The 19,032-nt window shown below is 37.7% G+C and overlaps 3 non-coding genes across 3 annotated transcripts; 1 reads left to right on the forward strand and 2 right to left on the reverse strand.

Moving 5' to 3' along the window:
• Positions 1-7,632: 7,632 nt before the first annotated feature.
• Positions 7,633-7,705, reverse strand: Trnak-cuu (transfer RNA lysine (anticodon CUU)). The gene has a single exon. It is a non-coding gene; the product is annotated as a tRNA-Lys (tRNA).
• A 953-nt stretch (positions 7,706-8,658) lies between these two features.
• Trnah-gug (transfer RNA histidin (anticodon GUG)) lies at positions 8,659-8,730 on the forward strand. The gene has a single exon. It is a non-coding gene; the product is annotated as a tRNA-His (tRNA).
• A 3,259-nt stretch (positions 8,731-11,989) lies between these two features.
• Trnak-cuu (transfer RNA lysine (anticodon CUU)) lies at positions 11,990-12,062 on the reverse strand. Its single transcript has one exon. It is a non-coding gene; the product is annotated as a tRNA-Lys (tRNA).
• Positions 12,063-19,032: the final 6,970 nt, after the last annotated feature.

The raw sequence follows: 19,032 nt of genomic DNA on the forward strand, positions 1-19,032 counted from the left end.
ATGTTTTGTTTCATACTTTTGTGAACTCAAAGTGGAAATAAATTCACATCAAATTCATGTTTCAAGAACATTTAGAAAAAAAAAGTAGAACCTGTTTATTCCATCAGGTTGTAGTTCATTTCAAGCAACAGGAACATCTTTAAGCTATGTTATGATCGACGCTCATCATTTCATATTCTAAAGTGTGTCCCACTCTTTCAATGTATGTGAAGGCAAAACATTTTTTTTTAATGAACAAATGAGCATTTTGCAATCAGGGCTTAAAGTTCGAGTGTCCCTTTTGCAAACCTGAAAATTAGATTTTTTTTTTCTCTAAGCTGGCATATTGTAGGGTAAGTTATTCAGACCTTACCTCAGAATAAAACAACTGGAAACTTCTTCATGATGGAGGGGATATTATAGATTTCGAGAGAATTTATTCGGACCCCGAAAAATATCAGACTGTTGTTCTTAGTACTTAGTTTTTAGTTTTCCATTTCTTTTCTTTTTTTTACTCTGAAGTGTATTACCGGAATTGAATTGTATTGAAGGACTTCACACACGATGTTTGGAGACAATATTCTTCAACCATGCAAAAATTCGTGACGTTTGCAAAAGGGATATCGGACCTTAATGTCATGAGTTTCAGCAAGTTTAGATATTTGTCTATATATTCAGGATTGGGTGCCGATCTTGAATGTGTCCTGATCGCCTGACATGACACATTCAAAAATGTGACTCATATCGATAAGCAGGCCGAAGTTCATATCTACATGAGATAAAATGAACACACAATTAAGTTGTCGAATTTTTTTTTGGGTAGAAACTTACAATTTTCGCGGGAAATGTGACGTCAACGTGTTCGCCCTTTCTCAATTGCTGCGGGTACCCATCGACGCACAGTACAGTGATGCTAACGGCTGAGATTAACGCGAGAGAAGATGATGTCGCGGAAACAGGTGCGTCGGTTTGTGACGTTCCATTCCCTCCGTTGCTATGGTTACGGCCATTGGCGGACGAACGAGGTCGACACACTGAATTTGGTTCCAGATAGGTGACAACCGAGAGTTTCGCTGTGTGGCGGACATGAGTTTAAAACATTTATACAGACTCGGTAAGCATGCCGCATTCATTTCATTCGATCGCAAGTAAGTTTTACTTCCACTACATGTTGATCACGTTTATAACAATAGACGATGGGGAAACGTAACATAATACAGAACATTGAACCCTTTGGGGAAATGGACACAAGTTCTCAAATGTGGGACTATCACGTATTGAAGCTAACGTTGATGGCATTTATATGGCGTTGTCTCGAATCGTCAACAGAAATGATCGCTGTCCTTCCCATGGCATTTTTATAGAACAAGAGATCTAAATCTCTTTCTCAAAACTGCTGTTTTTCAGACGTATTCACCTGGTTTGGATTGTAGTGTCGGTGATTTGACTTTAACCACCAGCTGATGTTCTTGAGAATCTTCTCCAGAACCCGGAGAGATGAAGGTCAAGGGTCGATATGGCTTCACATCAACGGCTCCCTCCACAACATTGTCTGCAAATACAAAAGTTTGAAACAAAACAGCATCCTTTTATCATAATTATATCTTTGTAATTTTCTGGTACTACTGCCTGATTCTTTAAACACATTTATGCGCCTCTTTGGATTAATGTCAATAGTAGCTCCCTGACAGTAAATCTGAGTACATGACTTCGAGTCATAACATTCATTTTGACAGAAACTTGTTTATTTCATCATAATGGCTGAAAAAGCGCGTCTGTTCTTGATAGCCATAGCAATTTATACAAAATACACTTAAAGGGAGGAGGGGGTATTCTGACAATCGTTCTGGTTTTAAGGTACCCTAAATGATCATTGATATAAAGAACGCTTTGATGGTTTATATCGAGAGCTTATCATAATGAAATTACGATAATATTTTCTAAATCATTATAATGAAAATGATGCCAAGTAATATCCCTTCGTCAACATCATCCCCTCCTTTTCTTCCTCATTCGTACCATCTAATTTATGTGAAGAAATTGTTACTCCTATTCGTTTATGTGCTTTTAAGCTCAAACTTATCGCGTACGCCGTAGAATTCACTTAGAGTTGCAAATTAGTTAAAGGCGGATTGTGAGTTTGTCGTGCTTCAAAAGAGAAGTAATGACCGTGCCATTCAGATGCAAAAGGATTCGAAGAAACGTTATTGATATTATCATTGTGACATGATAAGGTTCACCTGTCCATGTTGCCGTGAAATCACGATGGAGGGGCAAGGTTGCGACAAACTTTACGACGATATGATTTTGCTTTCTTTGCGCATGCTCAGTCATCAGATACTTTGACCCCACGTGTCTCAAGCCCAAATGATAACGGTCGGAGTCGTCCCACGAGACCAACACCCACGAGCCATACGGCCCACGAGTTCGACAGTGAGTAAATACGTGATAAAGGTCCATTCGTCATGCTAACAACGAGTCATACAACCCATGAGTTCACACCAGGCAAAAGGCCCATGAGTCCGACACGATGCTAACAAGGCCCACAAGTTCGATATTACATCACAGGGCTTAATGTGGGCCTATTGGTCTCGTGAGACTTGTTTGTCTAGTGTCGAACGCGTGGGCCTTGCTTACTCAGTGTCGAACTTGTGAGCTTTGTTTACATATTATAGCACTCGTGGGCCTTGCTTGGTGTCGAACTCGGCTGTATGACTCATTTGCAGTATAACTCATGGGCTTTATGAATAAAATTAATGGTCTGTATCACTCGTGGGCTGTATGATTCGTGGGTGTCGAACGCGTGACGTGAACCCTAATGGTCACCTTAAAGGGACTCACCGAAGCACGCCCTAAGGATTTCCTCACTGGGCAGCAAAGGCGATGCAGATGTTTGCACAGGAGCTGATGATGATGATGATGATGATGATGATGATGATGATGATGATAATCCCTCCACCTCTGCATAGAAGACAGATTGCGCGTCACCAGATTGAGAGACAATTTGCAAAAGGTATTGTGATGGTGAAAATTCACCCAAAGAAAGTTAGAGTTTAATCACAGTAAAGACCCCCAGAATTATATCTAAGCGGTGGTATCATTATAGAGTTTTAATTTTTTCCGATTACAGTGATCACTAATTGGTCATAGCCACATGAGCAGACCCTTCTTGTTTTCTTTTCTTTCAGTACGGGGTTGAGCGTCCATCAATGGTAACGATTACTGATAGTCATCAACCAAACACGTTACATTAAAATGAAAAAGGAAGAACTAAATACTTGAATTAATAAAATAAAACGATATATCATAAAGCTAATCAAGGGCCGCATAGGTTTTTTTCCGTGTGTGCGCGTGTGTGTGTGTTTTAGAGTGTGAGTGTGTGTATGGAGCAGTCAATGTATACAGTGTCAGTCTGGTTCATTACAAAACGAAGTCTGCCTATCAAAAATCTAGATTGGTATATCATTAGCATTCGAGTGATCTGAGGTACGTCAGGTGTTAGCCATTAGCAAAAATCAAATTCTCCATGTTTTTTTTTTTGTTCCTTTGATCCAAACGATTGCAATACATTATGTTGTATAGCATGATATGGTAAGTAATTTGTGTGACTGAACTTGAACGTCTTATTATCGATAATAGATTGATTCCTGTCATAATAGAAGTGCTGCCTATTTAGAGTCTACTGCCTCGCGAACCTTGAGAACTTACCAAGCAAAGCTGTCCCAAACAGGGCTGCTCCTATAAATACCTGTTGCGATCAATGCAGAATAAGAAACTGTGAGAGTATTTACCATTCACAAACACATACAAACTCTTCTCCTTCTCTTTCTCTCTCTCACATACACACATACATAGTATAACTGTAATATATAAACTGTAATATATATAAAGTAATATATATAGTAATATATATAGTAATATATATATATATATATATATATATATATATATATATATATCGCATACACACAAACACATATGCATGTGTATAACGAAAATATATGTTTATAACATTATCTGATATTTTACAGAACAAAAATGAAATATTCATCATCATCCCACTGCTGATATCAAGCAGAGCACGATCAATCGTGCATTGCTTCCAATATAATGAGTTAGCCCCAAATTCATAAAATTATCCCTGCCGCCACTAACTCTGCACAAATCGGTCGTAAGCTTCGCTGGACATGAAATTACATTGGCGCCAATAATGAATTTACCATGCAAGTAATTGGAAATAATGCACGCCGTCGATGGTGTCAATTATCAATGTTTTGTGGGCATGCGCTGGAGTTAAAGTGTTATATTGAGCGACTGCTATTATACAGAAGGGCAATACCCGAACAGGTCTAACTCTTTTGTCCACTTCACGGATAAAGACCGTCAATTTTTAATTTAGGGGCAGCACAAAATTGGTTGCATACGATATTCTCTCTATATTGATTTCGAAATAATAGCCTTCTCGCTATAAAGCACTATGGCAATAATATATAAACCTTTGTGGATACAAACCTTGTTAAACTATGACTTAAGAGTAGCGTTAGATGCATTTTTATCATGTGATCATGCTGATCATACGTATCTGTACCATGTGACAAAACAACAACAACAACAAAATGCTGGGCCTAATACTCCGTCAATGAATACATATAAACGCAGGCATGCACACATTCATTAAAATACACTAATGCGCGATAATGAGCTATGTGATCGGTCGGAGGTAATAATTGGCTTTAAAGATGACAGCCATTACTAAAATTTGATAGGGTTTGTTGTGAAAGTCCCATTCGATTGAAATGTCATGTGCCCACAAAGCGTAGCTTCATAATTCTCGCGTAGTCTGCGTTTGCCAAACCATCACATGTCGTGTATGCATTTCATTTCATTGGACGGATCTTATTTCAATCAACAAAATATAACATTATACTTATCTATATAACTGATCAGTAAACAACATAGAAAAATGAATGATATTCATATCTATAAGCTTAAACATCGATGTATGAACTATGCGTGTAAGTTACGACATATAAAATTGTGTTCAGCAATGATAGACAGAATAATAATATACAAACACTTCGTTTATTTTATTTATTTTGTCCACCAGACGGGCTAATCCACCAGCACAGAAGAAGGCGGAGAGGAAATTTTAACATTGATGAACTCTTTCAAGACATTTTTCCTAGCTCCATCGAGTAGACATGCAAACTGTTGAATGAAAGTAAATGTGTGGTCCGTTGTTACTAAAGTGTTTAAAAATGCCAAAGTATTCAAGATGTCTTTTCGGTGTTATTCGGTGTATAATTTACCATTAACACATCATCATAGAAAGCAAGTAACTTCTGTAACTTTTCTCCAAATGTTAATACACACACGCACACACACACACACACACACACACACACAAACACACACACGCACACACGCACACACACACACACACACATATATATATATATATATATAAGTATATATACAATTATATATATATATATATATATATACAGTGTATGCCTCATTCCAATTTCAGTCGAACATAAAAAATTATTTATGATAAGCGACAAAATGTTTCAGCATTATCAATCATCTTTTTCAGACTGTATAGCACGTTAAACATTATCGAAGCCGTCTGCAATAATGAATTCACAGGCTCCACTTCGACACATACACACACAAACACACACACACACACACACACACACATATATATATATATATATATATATATATATATATATATATATACATATATATATATATATATATATATATGCAAACTTACTCCCGCCTCTTAAAAAGATTTGGATATAGAACACATCTAACCAATGGTTAGGCGATACCAATGTTTTAACATCATCATCACTGAATTCTGTAATAACTGCCGAGGCCAATTGAACATTTTTACCTTGCCATGAATGAATGCATGATTCAGTATGGCAGAACTAATTGTCAAATAGTTGTCGCGTAATGGTAAAATTTATACCAGTTGGAAAGCATACGTAATCCTTCATATATATAATACATCATCCTTCTTCACATTTCCATTTTTGCTGCTGAACATGTATTTCTGTCACACATTCTGTTGATTTCAATGATGAACAGATGAACGCATACACATACACACGTTCGTCAACAAGACTTTTTTTTAATTATCTTTGAAGCTGCATATCAAAATTTCTCTTTCCTCTTCTTTCTCTCAATTAGAGCTCCTATTCTTCTTTCTTAACTAATGAACTGATTTCTGTGTCACACCCTTCTATCGAGTATTCAAGGCAAGAATACAGATTAAATTACACCACATGTTGGCTAAAGCGTCGATGTTCTTTCAAGTAATAATTTTTCCAACAATAACTGCGAAATATATATTTGAAGAAATATTCCAGTAAAAATGCTGAGTTACATAGGTTCAAAATGCTGCATCTTGCTGTTGCTTTTGCTGCTGACAGTGAAGATATATGAAAAAAAACCGCTAACTCTTAGGGAGTATGCTTTACAAACTGCTTGCATGGAATCAGAATGGGTTTTTATAGTGTTTACAACTCTTAGGGAGTTAGTTTTACAAACTGCTTGTCCGTCTTTAGAAGTTCATATAGATTTTTTTTATTGAAAGACATATCTCCTACCTCAAGAAATGTTCCCCGCCAGACGGCCATTACTAGTCAGGCATCGAACGATTCTTGAGTCGTCTGCAACAAGGTTCCTCGTGGGCTTGTTTGTTCACAGAGAAAAATAGGGAACTGGTGCCATAAACCAGCAAATTGCCAAAAATAGAAATAAGCTTTCGACGGAGGAAAAAGGGTGATTATTTTCCAAACGAAAGCCGACACAAATACTCTCACGGTCCCTGCGAAAGCTCATCTATCGGGCCTGAGAAAACGAGGAGTATGAGAAATGTGTCGGAAGCGGCTTTGACTGTCGTTATGTTACTTTAAATATGACATGGCCTTTCAGCACTGGCGTCTGTCCGATGACCATTATTGTTCTTTTTCCATCGCGCATGCTCAGCAGCTTTGTAAAACGCTGCATGGTGGAAACCGTCATAAGATAATCATGACGTTGATTGCAGTCCAACCATTCAGACGACGGGACAGAACATGCAAACTATAGTAACCCATCATCGAGTAATTATATAAATGGCGTCGCCAATTCCAATGAACAAACATAATTCATTGAATATTTGTGATCGAGGACACAAACAGATAAACACACAAACACAAAAACGCACAAACACATGTTTTCAAACAGGCGTTGACGCCAAGCTGTTATTGCATGCCCACTACAAACAACTCCGAAAATTTCTATCTAAACAAAACCGAGAAGGAAAGAGAAGTGTTATAAAACAATGTACAAGGAGCAATAAAAAACATGCAACATCGCTCGTCTAAAGACATACCAAACACACACACACACACACACACACACACACACACGCATTCTTATAAGGACCTTCAATCGGGATGTGGGTTTTTTTACCTGCAAACGGGGACTTTTAATTACATTGTACTTAGTTTAGAGCAATGTGATTGGCTAAAATGTGTTGTTTGATATGCTTCACTGTTACCTACAATAGTCTGTTTTTTGTCTAAATTGTAATTATTTGAAATTTAAATTAGCAAAAAGAATAGATTAGGAAAAATAAAAATGTATATAACTCGCCCAATGTGGGGCTCGAACCCAAGACCCTGGGATTAAGAGTCCCATGCTCTACCGACTGAGCTAACCGGGCTTTGACGACAGTGAGCTTTTCAGACTGTGACCTTTTCAGACGGTGACTTTCACTGAGAAATAATATTGTGCAAAACGTGGTATTTTTGTAGTTCCGTACTGAGAGAAGATTGCCATTTGTTATTAAATGTTTAAACTTCTCATTGTTTCAAACAGATTGTGGAGGATTAAGACATAGTTTATAGACATGGTATACAAATTTACCAAGGAGGTTCAAGAGAATGGAGTCACAACTGTCGTATTTCCTTTGAAGGCAGGTTCGATGCCGCCACTCCAAAGTATTTGAAGCATGTGGCAAACTGAATCTGCCGCGCAGATAGGAAGACAATTGACTCATGTCTCATTGCATAATCATCAGCCACTTTCTAAGAAAGATATGTCTTTGTGATGGTAATTACTTTTCGCCATCCCTTCTTATAAAAGATAGGTGAAATATAATGGTATAGATAAACAATCAAAATATATAGCCAATATTAAGTTACCGTTCAAATATGAATGTTCAGATTGCTCAGCAAGACGGCGGCATCAAACCCCGCCAACAAAGGCACAAATGCACCTGTGGAATTATTTTATACATTAATAGAAAAGTGACAACTGTTTGAATAATTACAGCCAGTTGGAACTCCATCTCTTAAACCTCCTTGAATTTACCAACTGACGCGAAGATATTATTGCGTTATTCTCCTTCTATTCATCAGTATTTCGTATTTCTTCTTTCTTCCTCTACTGATGCTGCTGCTTTATCTCCATTTTTACAAGTCACAATCTATTTCGTACATGAGCACGTTATGGTGCATTCATTTGTATAATTACGATACAAGCAATTCGCTCAAATTCCCATGTCCCCGACCTGCTGCAAATAGAATTCATTGTAAATGTAGTTATGGAGGATTAGTGCTACCCCTTTACAGGGTACTACTTATTAGCATGCCAAGCGTTTCATGACCACAGTCAGCCGTGATCGTCTAGAGGTTAGGACATTGCGTTGTGGCCGCAATAACCCAGGTTCGAATCCTGGTCACGGCACATTTTTTTTTTCAATCTCTAGCTCTTATCCTGAGAGATAGGCCTGTACGTGTTTTTTTTTCCAACTTAGGATTTTTATTCCAATCTTCTTGTAATGATTTGACCTGATCTAAAAATCCGTAAAACGTGTTACTTAAAAAAAGGAGAGAAGTCATGGTATTCTGTTTATTAATACTAGCATAGATCCTATACATAATTATACATCAATCCAATTATGCCACACAAGACAGATGTAATATGGTAATGGATTACGATAAAACGATGCATATTTTGATACCGAGATGACAATTTGATTTTATGCATGTAATATGCCGTCCAGGTACAGGGCAAAATGAGAACCAAATTTTCAGAAATCCTGTATGAAGTTTATTATCCTTTCTATAATTTTTGCCCCTAGTATTTCATGAACAGGTAATGTTCATGAATTACGAAATGGACATTACAAATAGTTTCAAAACCTACAAATTTCGGTAGCTTTTCTCAAAGTATAAAATTGTATTTTGGTTTCTGGTAAAATGAGTAATTTTCTGTCGCAACTTGGTATTCTGCGATCGAGAGGTTTAAACCCCCTTATACGTGCCCTTATGGAACAGTCATAGTGGTGACACATAGTAAAACACACTGTGATTCACAGTGTGAAAGACAGTGAGTTATGTCACACTATGGTTACCTGTGAAATTGGGACATGTGGTAATGCTGTGTTATTATCACACTGTGGAAAGTCACAGGGTGGATACTGTGGTAACGGGTGTCATTACCACATATCTGAAAAAGTCAGTGTGTCACATTCACATAATCTGCGGTACGTATACGATGTATCCCATACTGTGTTATTTACCACAATCTCTCACACTCTGTTTCTACCACAGCCTCTCATAGTCTCACACTGTGTTATCTACCACAGTCTTCCACTCTGCGTTATCAACCACAGTGGGAAAAAGAAATCTGGGACAATCAATGGCCATGGTATCCCAGAATTTACCTGACAGGCGAATGATGGCTTTCAGGACAAACATGACCTTACCTAATAATCTGTCCTACTCCTAATATATAACCGCAAACAACAGTTTCATGTCCTATGTACCTACAGTACACTCCTATCATACATATATATAGACATCATATTCGTAGATAGTCATCGGGTGTATCAATACATATATGTAGGTCATTTATTTGTATGCATTAAGGCTCGACTACTAACTAGACAACACTGCATCATTAAGCTATGAAATTACCTTTTCATAACAAAATTAATGGTATTGGGTAAACATAGCATTACTAGACAATTTCTCATAAAGTTAGCACTCCCACTTAACTATGTTAACAGGAATACTGTGGGAGTATAGGACAGGTGAAGTACCGCTTGAATCAATTATTATAATTCACAGCATAACTCATCTATCAATGAAATTCTGTAATATGTGAGGTTTTTTTAATTCCAGTTTGTACTGCTGCGTAGTACTCCTGTATGGTACTGCTGTGTGGTAAATATCACAGGAATATCCTGTGGTATTTTCCTGTAGTACTTTCTGTTATATTTTCTCTGGTTTTGTTGTTTGGTACTTCTGAGTGGTATTGCAGTGTCGCTGTGCGTTAATATGGTTCTACTGTGTGGTATTGTCCTGTGGTATATGTCTCAAAATACCACAGGAATATCCTGAGTCCCACGTAAATTGTGAATGAATGTTTTCCCCGGCAATGTAATAATTATCTTTTTTTTTTTAAATTGACGTAGCCCCTCCTCATTCACTTGTGGGTCGGTCTACTGTGACAAATCTGCAGCACTATAGGCCTACACTCCAACATGCTGTAACATGTGACACGTTCTGTGGTTATTTTGTTGTAAGCTGTGATACATGACGAGTCACTGTGTGACATTTGGGTGAGAAACCACATAATCTAGAATTTCACACTGTTACAATTCGGCGGACGCAATGTTCCTACATACTCAGTACTACAATATGTGGCACAATGTGGTATTTGTGTGGCAAGCTGTGGCAACAGTAGTGATTACTATGTGACTTTCGGTGAAGAACCACATAGTCTAGAATTTCACACTGTGGCAACTCTGTGGGAACACAAAGTTAACATATTACAGTATGTGACACACTGTGGTCATTATATGGTAAGCTGTGCTAACTGTGATTTCTATGAAATTAGCATGTGGTAAGTCACATAGTTTTAAATACACATCTTCCCCACAGACTGAAATATGTAGCACACTGTGACTATGTGGTAGCTGTGGTTGTGATTAGTAGGAGATAAACCACATAGTCCATCGTTTCACACTGTGACATCTCTGTGGAGGCACTATTTCCATAGACTGCAATATGTGACACACTGTGGCTATTATGTGGTAACTGCATATCACATATGATAAGTATGTGGTTAACCACATAGTCGGAAAATTCATACTATGACAACTATGAACACATCATGCCCACAAACTACAGCATATGCCACACTGTGACCATATGTGGTAAGCTGTGGTAACTATGTATGACTATGGGAGTTGTATGTGGTGAACCACATACTTTGTAATTTCACACTGTGACAGCACTGTGAACACACTATATTCACACATTTCTAGAAAACTATTTGAACACAGTGTGGTAACACTGTGTTTGTTCCATATGGGCGATGACGCAATATCGTCTTCGTAATTTATGCTTCGTACGCGGAAACACCAATAGTGTAGGCCCTAACATTTCCTCAGAAAGTTGTCATTCCTTCAAATCGATCTTAAAAACAACGTAAAGAAAATGTATTTTGGTCTTTGTGGACAGAGCGTTACGGATCAACGAGATCGAAGCTATTTCAAGAATGGGAATAGCGTCACATGTTTTCGATGTTTAAGTTTCTCAAGTGCATGGTCACGCAAAGCAGTGGAATGATATAGAAAAAAGAAAATCATCTGTCATGACATTTTTAGTAGAAATAGATATATTATGGAGTAACAGGGTAGTGACTAAGACGGCTGTCTTGGCCAGCCCAATGAAGATGACAATAAATGCCAATTTTCTGTAACGTCTCTTTGGGGGAAACTTCCTGTTGGTGTAAAAAAAAATAAAAAAATCATGGTTTCTAAATAAGAATGTTTGGCGTTTGCCACGAGGATAGCAGCAACAGTGTATAAAAATACACTGTTCCTGCTATGTCGCTGATATCATTCGATTTCTCCTTGAACTCACTTTCAACCACCCCACCCTTTTGTGACAGTCACTGGAAAGGAAGAAAAAAAAAAGAAAGAAAAGGTAGTCGCCCAATGTGGGGCTCGAACCCACGACCCTGGGATTAAGAGTCCCATGCTCTACCGACTGAGCTAACCGGGCTATGCGTAAACCAGAGTCTAAGGTCCGGAGTCATTCGCATTTTCCCGTTCGCTGCTTTTGAGCGATACAACGCTGGCTTGTGGCCAGCCAGTGGTGGTGACATTTCCTATGTACTAGGATGGATATTACTACCTACGACAGAGAGAGGGAGTCAAGTCTCCATGTTACATTAATAACTGAGCGTGCAAGACAAGAATGTCAACAAAAACTATAATAATGATAAGAAGACAGAAATAGACATGTACTCAGAGAGTATAGATGCACACGATGGATGTTTTTTCGTTACTCATTGGATGGTATTGCTGAAAGTGAAAATCCAACATTAGTTATTATATTTTGGATGCAAAAAATTAATCCTCTGTGATTGGTTGAGAGAGCTTCACGTGATTATATGTTTTTTCAGCAATAATTTTGAATGTTGGCCTGTTTGATACTCCATGGCATACTATTTGGAAATGACGTCACTGTTTATAACAACATTTTCCAAATAGTGCACTATTTTTGAAATATGTCACAAAGCAATTTTGACATCGCGCTGCTTCGTACATATGGTCACTCTGTGAAACATATATATATATATATATATATATATATATATATATATATATAAAACAATATTGTAAAGTCACGCCCTGCTTCGGACGGTCTCTTTGATCCCAAATATAGAGCAAATAATCTGCCTAATTCGAGTTTCTGGTTAAACATAATAGTATGGGCCTCGGTGCCTCCAAATGTACTATTCATTTCAGGGCTGCGTCCCGTGGAGAATAAGGGGTCATCCCACGAGACCGACAACCACCAGTCATACGGTCCACGAGACCGACATAAAAAATAGGTCCACGAGTCATACAGCCCACGAGTTATACGGTTCACGAGTGATACAGCCCATTAGTTCGACATTACGCAGAAAAGGCTCAAGAGGCTGTCACTGCGCAGAGAAGGCCCACGAGACCGATACTAAGCAAGAAAGGCTCACGAGACCGAAACTAGGCAAAGAAAGTCCATGAGATCGACACTACGCAAAGAAGGCTCTCGAGATCGACAGAATGAACAGCGCCATCTACATGTCAATTACAAGTATGTACCTGTACAGGGTGTTCCATGAAGGGGAAAATAACATACTTGCGGATGCAATTTCGTCACGCTTTTCGTCACAGCGTAACTAATTGTAACTAATTGAACAGCATTATCTATCAATGACATCAAGTATGTATTTCCACACATGTGGCGTTTAGGGGCAGTTCTGTCACGCTACGGGGAGCGACATTGTTACCGATTATTTTTTGAAATAAAATTGTACTCTTCATGGGAACCCACCCCCCCCCCCCTCCCCAAGTGAATAGATAAAAGAGGACAAGAACAATGTATGGTTTGATTTTAGATCTTTGATAATGCCATCATGGACAGGATGAAAGCTTTTTTCCCTTTTCTTTCTCACTTCACTAGTTTTTAAAGTAGGCCTTATTAGATATCCTACCAGCCTGCCAGCACGTGTTAGAGTTCAATTTGTAATATCTCTGTAACTATAATGTATGACATTCAATGGAAGAAAACGCTTTATATCGCAGCGATTCACTTCGATTTGTGGCTTGTGTTTGTAAAATTATTCCCCTCAAAACGGTACATTTTCATGAAGTAGAATAGCTGCTTTCATGAATCCATCTTCTTTTTCCGAATCCTTAACGTTAGCTTAAAAGACAATTACGTTTTCTTCTGTGAATCTGTACTAAATCAGCACATTTGCAGATGACTACGCCGGGCCACTACGTCCCCTCCAGATTATGTAAAGGAGATGTGCACTGCAACATTGACCATTTTGTGAAATATTTCCTTGTAAAATTCCTTTTACGGCTGGGTATTTTTCTAGTTGGTTGATCTGAATGTTCACATTATAACATTTTTTCTAAGTAATATATGTTTTACGGAAAGGGAAACAAGGGTGTTTGGCCATTTTTAAAAATTGATGTGGAAAGATCTGATGCACACTTTTACTGAATTTTGTTATTTTTTTAACAAACCCTCACACACGCAAACACAAAGATCTTGAACATTTCAAGACTTGAGGGACGGCAACTGACGGGGTAACACCCAAGTAACTCTCCTTTTCCATATTTCATATCTTCCTTATGCCATTATCTGGACACACTATACAATTAATTGTTCATCCTGTAGGTCTCGTGGGCCTTCTTTGCCTAGTGTCGATCTCGTGAGCCTTTTAAGCGTAGTGTCGGTCTCGTGGGCTTTGTTTGCACAGTGTCGGTCTCGTGAGCCTTTTGTGCATAGTGTCGAACTCGTGGGCTGTATAACTCGTGGGCTTATTTTACTTGATGTCGAACTCGTGGGCTTTATCTACTTAGTGTCGAACTCGTGGGCTCTATAACTAGTGGGCTGTATGACTTGTGGGCTGTATAACTCGTGGGCTGTATGACTCGTGGGTGTCGGTCTCGTGACGTGCACCCATTTCGCTATTGCTAATATCAATATCAGTGTTATCTGATATATTGTTTTTGAACTATTAAGGATCAAAACTGGGTTTTTTTAACATCTAGCACATGTATATCTCTACAGGATGGGCATATAAGGCCGAGGATGGCTGGTTAAAGTTTCAAGATCGCTGTATGAATATCTGGATCACTCAGTGTGCGATTGATTGTACTGACATCTTTGTTTGTTTGTTTGTTTGTTTGTTTGTTTGTTTGTTTGTTTTTGTTCTTTCGAATGTGTGCCTATTTCAGCACTTTCTTTGAATGGTTTGGTGAGAATGTACATTATTCGAACCTGACGTGTGTTCATGCGTTCATTACATCGGTGGTAAAGACAATGTTAAAAGACTGCTCTCTGTCACACAATGTGAAAATGTAACACAAGGAGATGAACGTTAGACCGCATGCAAATCTGAATCCTCTGCGTGGCACATTAATTTCCTATCCATAGGTATGTCATGTGTGTGACATATTTTGTGTAGATGTAACTCCTTGGCACAGGAAGGGTCAAAGTTCACACATATCCATATGATATTACGATATGACATGGATATTATGATATGATATGATATGATATGATATGATATGATATGATAATGATATGATATGATATGATATGATAATGATGTGATATGATATGATATGATATGATATGACATGATATGGTATGATATGATATGATAGATGATATGATATGATATGATATGGTATGATATGATATGATATAACATGATATGGTATGGTATGATATGATATGATATGATATGATATGAAATGATGGATGATATGGTATGATATGATATGATATGAGATGGTATGGTATGATATGATATGATATGATATGATAATTTTATGATATGATATGATATGATATGACATGATATGATATGATATGATATGGTATGATATGATATGATATGATATGATATGATATGATATGATATGATATCATATCATATGGTTTGATATGAAAATTATTTCATGCATTCAGGGTATAGACCTTTCAGGGCCAACAATGCACTCCCAGAATGCCCTCAATACCATTATTTTTCCCCGGCATTACCAGCTACCCATTAATACACCTGGGATACAAGGAGAGATGAACACACAAGACGGAGTTCGAACCCAAGACCCTGTCGGAAATTCTCATCCTTTTCTAAAAGAGCATATTTAGCTTTTTTAGCAAAGACAAAGTAGAGTTTTTGTTTGTCACGAAAGACAGGAATGCATCGAGCATGAGAGATGCTCAAATAAAGTCGAAACAATGTACTGTACAGATGTCAGAAAACATTGCATTGGAAACCATGGATGAATAGCTGAACAGACGCATGGATGAACGAATAGATGAACGATATGACAATTTACGAAGGCTGGCTGCATACACATATTAATTAGTTAATGCATCAGTGAGTGATTTAGACATGAATGGCTGCACAAAAACAAATGGACTTAATGAATTAGTAAAACGTGCAATATGTCAAATCATCTTCTGCACTGTTGTAAAGGCATTACATTACTCGTTTGTTACCATGACAAAATGTGCATTGTTCCTTTTTTGTTATATCATTCGTGCATATATTTCATATTGTGTTCAATGAACTGTCCTTTTCAGCTGGATGAAATTCACATTGGGACATGTATACCGTTTTGTATATCATGTATCTTAATGGAAATAGATAACCTATTAAATTGAATTGAATTGAATTGAACTGAATGGAATGGAATTGAAAGACTACAGCGACTTTAAGACTTCGCCAGATGAAAGTTGAATACGAATTTGGAATTTGACAGCATCGCGGTCTGTTCTACGTGGCCGCTATCAAAGAAAGCAATGAACGCTGGTAAGCAAGCAATCAAAGTTTTAAGTCCCCTTCGAAGGACGAGGCACTGAGAATAAAGTGGACTTGCCTGAGGGTACACACATTGCTGCTACATGGGATTCGAACCAGGGAACCCAGGATTGTGAGTCTATGGCCGTAAGCACAAGGCCACAACTCGAAAACAAGGAAAAGAGCGTGTATAGTTATACTTCATGTTCCCTATCTAAAGCTAATTTGCTTCATGTGCATTTAACTAATATACCAAGGTATATGATAGATTACAATATTATTGTTTCATGCGGAGGACACAAAAGCTATCAATCCATGGTCAAATGAAACTGCAAGTTGTGATGCCACAATTTGAAGTCGAGAGTGAGCAGAGAAAATGTGACTTTGACAATAATGTAACTAGCTTTCAGATGACACGCAGGTTAATGCTTTACTTTTAGTGTGAGACACAATACAAAGCAAACAATTCGATCAGCATTGCTTCTCGTCCTCCCTTCATTCTGCCTAAACTACCTTGGATGTATTTCGTTTACTTCTTCATTCACTCATCTACTTGATCTTCAAGAGTGATGTAAATATTACTGATTATGATTTTTGTTTCTATATAACTGCCTAATAATGCCATCCCACACTGGGCTTCATGCTAGGCTTCACACAGGCTTCTGTTATAGGATCTATGTATGCTCAACAAGCTTGCTTTTAAGTAGGTTCCATCGTATTTCTCTATAGCATTCATTTACTTTGATTGAAACTGACACATCGACCGCCATGTACTATGTTGGTATTTTTACCTGTTTCCAAGCTGGACATTACGTATTATCATACTTTATCTATTTTATATATCTTCCATCAATATATACGGAAATAAATTGGAAATTGAAATCTTCACTTCTCGTTAGCTTTTCGTGAATATCCTTCAGTTTCAAGTTTTACACTGTCATGTTATCAATATTTTCCATCACTGCCTCAAGATGAACGTAATTGGCGGAAACTGGAAGCGCTTGGGAAGACGGACCATGGCCTCCAAAGAATTAAGAGATGAAATGATAAAACCAAACCGAACAACAACAACAACAACAACAACAACAGCAACAACAACAATAATTACAATAATGATAACGATAAAATAACAATTCCTATACTGGGGTCTTTTTATGAACTGCATACCTGCACGTAATATTGTAACTTGTGATGTTTGCAGTTATACCGTAGCAACAGCTTAAACACGGATTGGTTGTTTTCTGCCTTTTGCCCTGTATCTGCAATTGCTGTAACTTTGAAGTAGGCCTACAGATCCCACAACATTGCATCTCTAAATATAATGGGATATCACATACTGTGGATGGCACCCCCTGCTGGTTCTCGAGCTGTCAGAATGCCCATGCAGTGGAGTGATACTGAATCAGATGGACTGTAATAGTTAGTACTTTTACCCATAGTAGGCCTTTACTGAAACGAGACACTGACTTAGGTGATGGATAGGCATGTGTAGTATATCAAGGAGTTAAACTCGATAGGTGTTAAACACTTTTTGTTCCCTACGAAATAAATATCACGGTGGTAATGCAATATCACAAAACCCCCAATTTCTTAAATCTTGTTGTTGTTTCAAGCAAAACATCAATAGGCCTACCAGTCCTGCTCATATCATAACTGATTCTACTGAGCATTATGTTGTTATATATCGCACATTTTTACGATATATTGATCGTGTATTTCCATAATCAACTTAGATTAACAACTAGACCCGATATTCACATCGAGGGAATCGAAGACTTCTTTATTGAAATTATTAACAGTAACGATGACAAAAAATAAATTACATTCATATCGAATAGGTTAAAATTCGTTATTCCATAGGTTCGTTATTCCGATAAGGTTCAATAATGGGAGAACAAAATGGGGTCATTTTTAATTCCAAAGGTTCGTTTGTATCTTTTCATTTTTGGATTTTCCTCTTCGGATTAACGAACCTTATTTCATTCTCGATTTAACTGTCCCCCGGAATAAGGAACCCTATTTCATTTTTTTTTTCGGATTGACTAACATAAAGATGTAAGGAATTTGTGTGTCTAAAGAATATGTATAAGGAGAATTACATAGAATTTCATTTTTCATGAAAAGTACACATTCAAGCGACTTGTTAGTGACATTATGTTCAAGGTATATTATTCCCTCTATCATTATTCCCTTTATTTTTATTTTTTTGCCTCTTTGATTATTCTGATTAGTTTAAGCAAATTATGAAGTCTGTGTGAATGCATTATGAAGCGTATGATTGGTTAATCATTGTCCCCCTTTTTTTGTTAATTGCCCTCTTGAAAGTGAATTCTCAGTTGCAGTTATCATTATAGGCCCTAAGGCCCTTACTCTCTCTCCCTCCCTCTCTCCTCTCTCCCCACATAGATATACCGCTTATCTCCCACCTCATCTCCAACTCTGTCTGTCTGTCTGTCTGCCTGCCTGTCTGTCTGTCTGTCTGTCTGTCTGTCTGTCTGTCTGTCTTTGGGCAGTGTATCAATGTCTTGGTCATGTTTCTGTGTTTGTCATTCTCATTCTTTCAAGCTACCCTACAGGGTTTATCTGTTTTGGGTACCCTATCCACATGTATCTTGGAGCAATCCCTCACCTTCGTTCACAGTGCAACGCAATCATTTC

The sequence above is a fragment of the Diadema antillarum genome, unplaced genomic scaffold, assembly GCF_040938485.1.
Source record: "Diadema antillarum isolate AM-2024a unplaced genomic scaffold, OU_Dant_1.0 scf00000226, whole genome shotgun sequence".
Classification (NCBI taxonomy): Eukaryota; Metazoa; Echinodermata; class Echinoidea; order Diadematoida; family Diadematidae; genus Diadema; species Diadema antillarum.